We start from the raw sequence: 6000 nt of genomic DNA, 5'->3' as shown, positions 1-6000 counted from the left end.
CAGGACAGACGTCTAGACCAATGGATTAGAATTGAGAGCTCAGAAATCAATCCTTAAATTTAGCACCAACTGATTTTTTAAATATATTTTTTAAATTGTCAAATTTAACATATATACAGAACAGTGTATATATGACATACCATATATATATACACATACACACATACATATATATGCATACATGCAAAGATTCAGTGTTCATAATCATTAGATCCTGTCTTGTCTGTTGCTACCTCTTCCTCCTGTTAATCACTTTTTTGATCATCAGGGATGTCTAGGCAGTGACTACCCTAACTAGTTCATAATAAAAAGTGGTGTCAACTTTATGGGGAAGGGGGCCGCATCTGGTTGATGGTCTTAAAGAGGCTGTTGCCTCTGGGTTTTAGGACTTGTCTGGCATAGGAAAACTCTCATGGGTTTAAGTTTCTGGAAAATAACTCAGTGAGGGAAACTTTTATACTTTTGTATGGTCTCAGATAGGGACACAGGTATTCTTTAGGGTATTTCAGCACTACTGTTGGTTAGGACATGACATACTGTGGCCATTTGGGATATCTAGCTGGGGTTTGCATAAGAATAACCTCCAGGATAGCCTCTCAAATCTATTTGAAATCTCTTAGCCACTGTAACCTTATTTTGTTACTTTTCTTCCCCACCCTTGGTCAAGAAGACATTTTCAATCCCTTGATGCCAGGGCCAGGCTCATTCCTGGGAGTCATGTCCCACATCACCAATGAGATTCACTGTCCTGGAAGTTATGTCCCACATAGAGGGGAGTTTAATGAATTTATTTGCCAAGTTGGGCTTATGAAGACAAAGGGCCAATTGATGGGGGCTTAGAGCATGCAATTGGGAAAGGACAGTCTCTTCAACAAATGGTGCAAAAAACAAAAAAACAAACAAACAAAAAAGCAGAAGGAGGTCTCCTACCATATACAAAAATCAACTCAAAATGGATGAAAGACCTTAATATAAGAGCTAGAACTATCAAACTCCTAGTAGAAAATGTAAAGAAGTGTCTTCAGGACCTTGTGTTAGGCAATGGTTTCTTAGATTTTCACCCAAAGCACAAGCAACAAAAGAAAAATAGACAAATGGGACCCCATTAAAATTAAAAACTTTTGTGCCTCAAAGGATTTTATCATGGAAGTTGTAATGGTTTGAAGCTGTATGTATCTCAGAAAATTATGTTCTTAAAGTTAATTTATTCATGTGTGTGTGGACCCATTTTAAGTATGATATTTTGGTGAGTAGGATCTAAACTTAAGATGTCATACAACTCATGCATGGTGAATCTTAATTGTCTTACTGGAGTCCTTTATAAATGGGATGAATACAGAGAGAAAGACACCAAAGCTGAAAGAGAAAGCCAAGGAACCAAGGAGCTGAAAGCAACAAAATTTGGAAGAGAAGGGAGAGACCAGCAGATGCCACCAGAGACTTGTCATCTGACAGAGGAGTCCAGGATCAATGACAGCCTGTCTTTTCTTTAAAAATAATAATCCAATTTCATTGAGATATATTCATAAACCATACAATCATCCACAGTGTAAAATCAATTGTTCACAGTATGATTATATAGTTGTGCATCCATCACCACAATCAATTTTTGAATATTTTCATTATCACAGTAAAAAAGAATAAGAATACAAGTTAAAGTAAAAAAGAACAACCAAAACATCCCATAACCCTATCCCTCTCTGTTATTCATTAACTTTTTGTCCTCATTTTTTTACTCATCTGTCCATACACTGGTTAAAGGGAGTGAGAGCCACAAAGTTTTCACAATCACATAGTCACACAGTGTAAGCTATATGGTTATACAATCATCAAGAATCAAGGCTACTGGGTTGCAGTTCAACAGTTTCAGGTGTGTCTTTGTAGCTAGTCCAATACAATAAAAACTAAAAAGGGATATCCTTATAATAAATAAGAATAACCTCCAGAATAACCTCTTGACTCTATTTGAAATCTCTCAACCACTGAAATTTTATTTTGTTTCATTTCTCTTCCCCCTTTTGATCCAAGGCTTTCTCAGTCCCACAATGCCAGGACTAAACTTATCCCTGTGAGTCATGTCTCATGTTGCCAGGGAGATTTACACCCCTGGGAGTCATGTCTCATGAATGGGGGAGGGTGTGTCTCATGTATCGGGGAGTTTACCTGCACAGTTGGCTTAGAAAGAGAGGTGACATTTGACAACAAAAGACATTCTCTGGGGGTGACTCTTAGGTACAATTTTAAGCAGGCTTACATTTTTATTCTCTGCCCAATTACTCTGGGATGTATCAGGGCTTCACACTAACCTGTACAAACCAACCAGATTTCACTCCCTATTCAACTTTCCATGTAATTTTGTTGTTTGAATAAACTGACCATACAAGTTAAATTATATAGTGTGCTACAAAATATAGATTTTGCACCTAATAACATCTCTTCCTTTGATCTCACACAGAAGTTGAGGTTTCAAAACTCTGTCAATATTGTCCTTTACTCTTGAGTCTGATTTACCTTAGTCCTAGTTAGGCATTCTTCACCACTATCTATACAAGGACATTTCCATTTCTTCCACAAAGAGAGGAAGAGGAAAAAAAGAAAAAAAGAAAAAGAAAAGAAATGGCAACTAAAAAGCAACAAAAGAAAAAATAAAGTTATGTTCTTGTTTCTTCATGTGCTTATGATTTTCTGTTGGCTTCAGGACATTTGCTTATCTTGGTAAGATAATTTGGGGAAATGCAGGGTTATTTGGACATTTATATGTAATTTGGCAGAGGTAAAGCTTGGTGGAGTGCACATTCCCTATCCTACCAGCTGATGGCACTCTGACCCGTGTTATGGGCTTGACTTTTTACACCTCAAACCTGTAATCTCTGTTAGAAAAGGTTTGAGTCTTATCTGGTTGTGATTCAGTCAGTTTGGGCTTCAACAATTATCCTCTCACTCTATTAAGAATATAGGGACAAAAATAGTTTAAAAGTAAATAGCCCTCAATACAAAAATTCAGCTTCAGTATATTTTTACTGAAGGAGGACTTAAGGTAAAATGAACATGTTTACAATGTAAAAATAAATTGATACCCTACAAAGAATGAGAGACCTGCGTCTCCAGTGACAGTCAGACATGAGAAACAGAGAGGTCCCCATTGTCTTTATAGCTCTTTTGATTTAGAATATATTTGAGCAAATCATATTCTAGTTTTACAATTGAACAAGTGGTATATGAAATTTCATGAACCACAACTGGTAAATGATGTGTTATGAACCACAAGAGGTAAATGATGCATCAAGAACCATGAGTGAGTCAAGATCAAAGGAGGGCATCCACAGAATTATCAGAGACTTAGCCTTGAATGTTTACAAAAATCTACTGATAATATTTCTACTAATTAAGCTATAACTTCTGTAAGAGCAACAAAACATACTTTCCAATATAAAATCCACAAAGAGGAAAGAGATTACTGTTACTTATCTCTAACTTATTAATACAGATTTTTATTGCACTCTATAATTAGTTTGGCCATTATATCATGTTGATAAGCATACATTTGATTAGAACTGTATTCAGCTTTGTTACATTACTTATGACTTATCTATGATTGAAGTAACAGCTAGAACCCAATCTTGTTTTCTCTTTACACAGAGGACCAGATGGTTACATGTTATCTATATGTAAGAAGGTTAAGAAGGGCTTTCAGCTCTCTTGAAAATAGTCACAGCTTTTAACCATTTAGCTTTTCCTTTAGTATAAATGTCTAATATAGGACTTGAAGGATATGAGTCATCTGTCCCAGTTATAGTAAGGCCTTTTGACTTTTCATCATTTGAAAATGTACCTGAGTGTTTTTAGGTAAAAGTTCTGTTAAATATGCCTGTATATTAGAAGGAATAACTGGTTCTTCACTATCAGAACAGAAAGCATCAGATGCTATATGAGAGCAGCATAAAGATAAGGAGTCAGTGTCCTCATTATCAGATTTCTCAGTAGAAATATTATCCTTTGACAGCCACCTCTTACTCTGAAGCCAGCTTTCCAGCAACTCCACCTGTGCACTGGGTGGTGTTGAAACCAGGTGGCATCCACTCAGTGCATCAGTTCTCCATGTGCATTGGGACTCCCTGCCCTTGGGGTGAGATGTGAGCCCTGTGAAGTTCCACAGGGAGTCTGCTGAAGAGGACCCTGCCTGTCTGCCATGCTCCCATGAGCCTCTGGGGTGTGGGAGGGGCTCCCGATGCATCCATATGATGCCCTCACTTATTCCTGCTTCTTACCTGTGCACTCACTGGACTTCTGTCATGGGTGAGTAAATGCAGCCAAACTCATCCACTGCCTTCCAAGTTCCCTCATGGGAGCTCCTGGCTATGTGGCTGTGGAGGATTTTCTCCCCAGTTAGTTACGGTGGGTGCATGGGACTGGAGAGCAGCTGCTCACTCCTTTGCCCAGTGACTGTCCCACCACTGCCATCCCCAGGAGGTGGTCCCAGACAAAAAACTCACCCTGTCCATCAAGGTGCAGTCTCTTCACCTTTCCATCCATGTCCCCTCCACATCCTATGGGAGTTCCTCTGTGGCTGCTCACACCCTGAAACTGCAGTCCAGGATGTCCTCTGACCCCCCCCCCTCTAGTTTCCTTCATAGAGGAGAAGCCCACTCCAACTCATCCATTCCATCATTTTCCTGGAAGTCTATTTGTAATTTTTATTGAGATATATTCACATATCATACAATCCATTCAAAGTGTACAACAAATGGTTCACAGCATCATCACACAGTTGTGCATTCTTCACCAGTATAAATTTTAGAACATTTTTATTACTATGAAATAAAAAAAAAAGCCCAGAGGGAGTTCAGGGAAGATGGCAGATTAGTAGAGGCAGAGCTATATTCTCCTCCGTAAGAAGCACTAAAGGACAGAAAGCACTCCAGAACAGCTGTTCCAAAGTGCCACTGACCAGACAGGGACTTCTACACCACATAGTGAGGGCCTAGCTGGAGAGGCCAAGAGACTGCATTTAGTATGGGTGAATGTTCAGCCTGGAATGCCACCAGGGATGGGTGCTGGAGCTGGAAGTCAAGTTCAGAAAGGGGCAGCTTTCCACACCCCATGTACCCATCTCAGCAATTGGCTGGAGAGATAACCATTCACATTCCCATGGCTGACAGCTCCCATGAGGGAACTTGGGATTTAGTGTACTTGTGACTGCAACCACTCTTCCTCCATGGAAGACTGTGGTGTGCACAGCCAAGAAGCAACGGTGCCAAATGGAAGTGCCAAGAGCCCCTCACCAAGCCCAGAGACTCATGGGCACATGGAAGACAGGGATGGGGGAAATCTGAGCTGAAAGGTGAGATATGCAGCTCTGCAGCCCAGAATAGTTGACCCACAGCCCCAGGAGTTGCCAGGGTCACTGTGTCCTGGAGCAGACTCCCTGCAAATGTGTGCAGGACATGCTCTACTCTCAAATGGTGGTCAGTCCCCAGTGATCATGGAAAATTGGTGCACTGATTGGATTTCCACCCAGTTTGGACCCCACTCAATGCATAGATGAACTTGGGGGAGAAGAATTTTGAGGGTAAGAGGTATGTGAAAAATGCCATCTGCTGGTAGAACTGGGAAAGTGAATGCTACCAAGCTGTAGCTCTGCCAAATTATAGATAAATATTAAAAAAATACTGCACATCCTAAAATAAACTTATCAAGATAGAAAAATGCCACAAGAAAATTTTGAAGCATATGAAGAAACCAGAGGACACGGACAACTGAAACAACCAAATTAAAAGGTCAGAGAAAACACAGAACATGGAGCAATTTTTCAAAGAGGCAAACTTGAATCTCCAAAACAACTTCAAAGAGATGGCTAAAGACATAAAGACATCAAGAAAAGTTGAGGAGAACACAAAGAAGAATTTGAAAGAGTAAGTTAAAAATAGATCTTTTTGAAATAAGATTCTCTTGATGAAATTAAAATATACTTGAGACACAGCAGCAGATTTGAACTGGCAG

This window comes from Choloepus didactylus, chromosome 6 (genome assembly GCF_015220235.1).
Source record: "Choloepus didactylus isolate mChoDid1 chromosome 6, mChoDid1.pri, whole genome shotgun sequence".
Classification (NCBI taxonomy): Eukaryota; Metazoa; Chordata; class Mammalia; order Pilosa; family Megalonychidae; genus Choloepus; species Choloepus didactylus.
The sequence above is the reverse complement of the archived record's forward strand: the minus strand, read 5'-3'. Positions refer to the sequence as shown.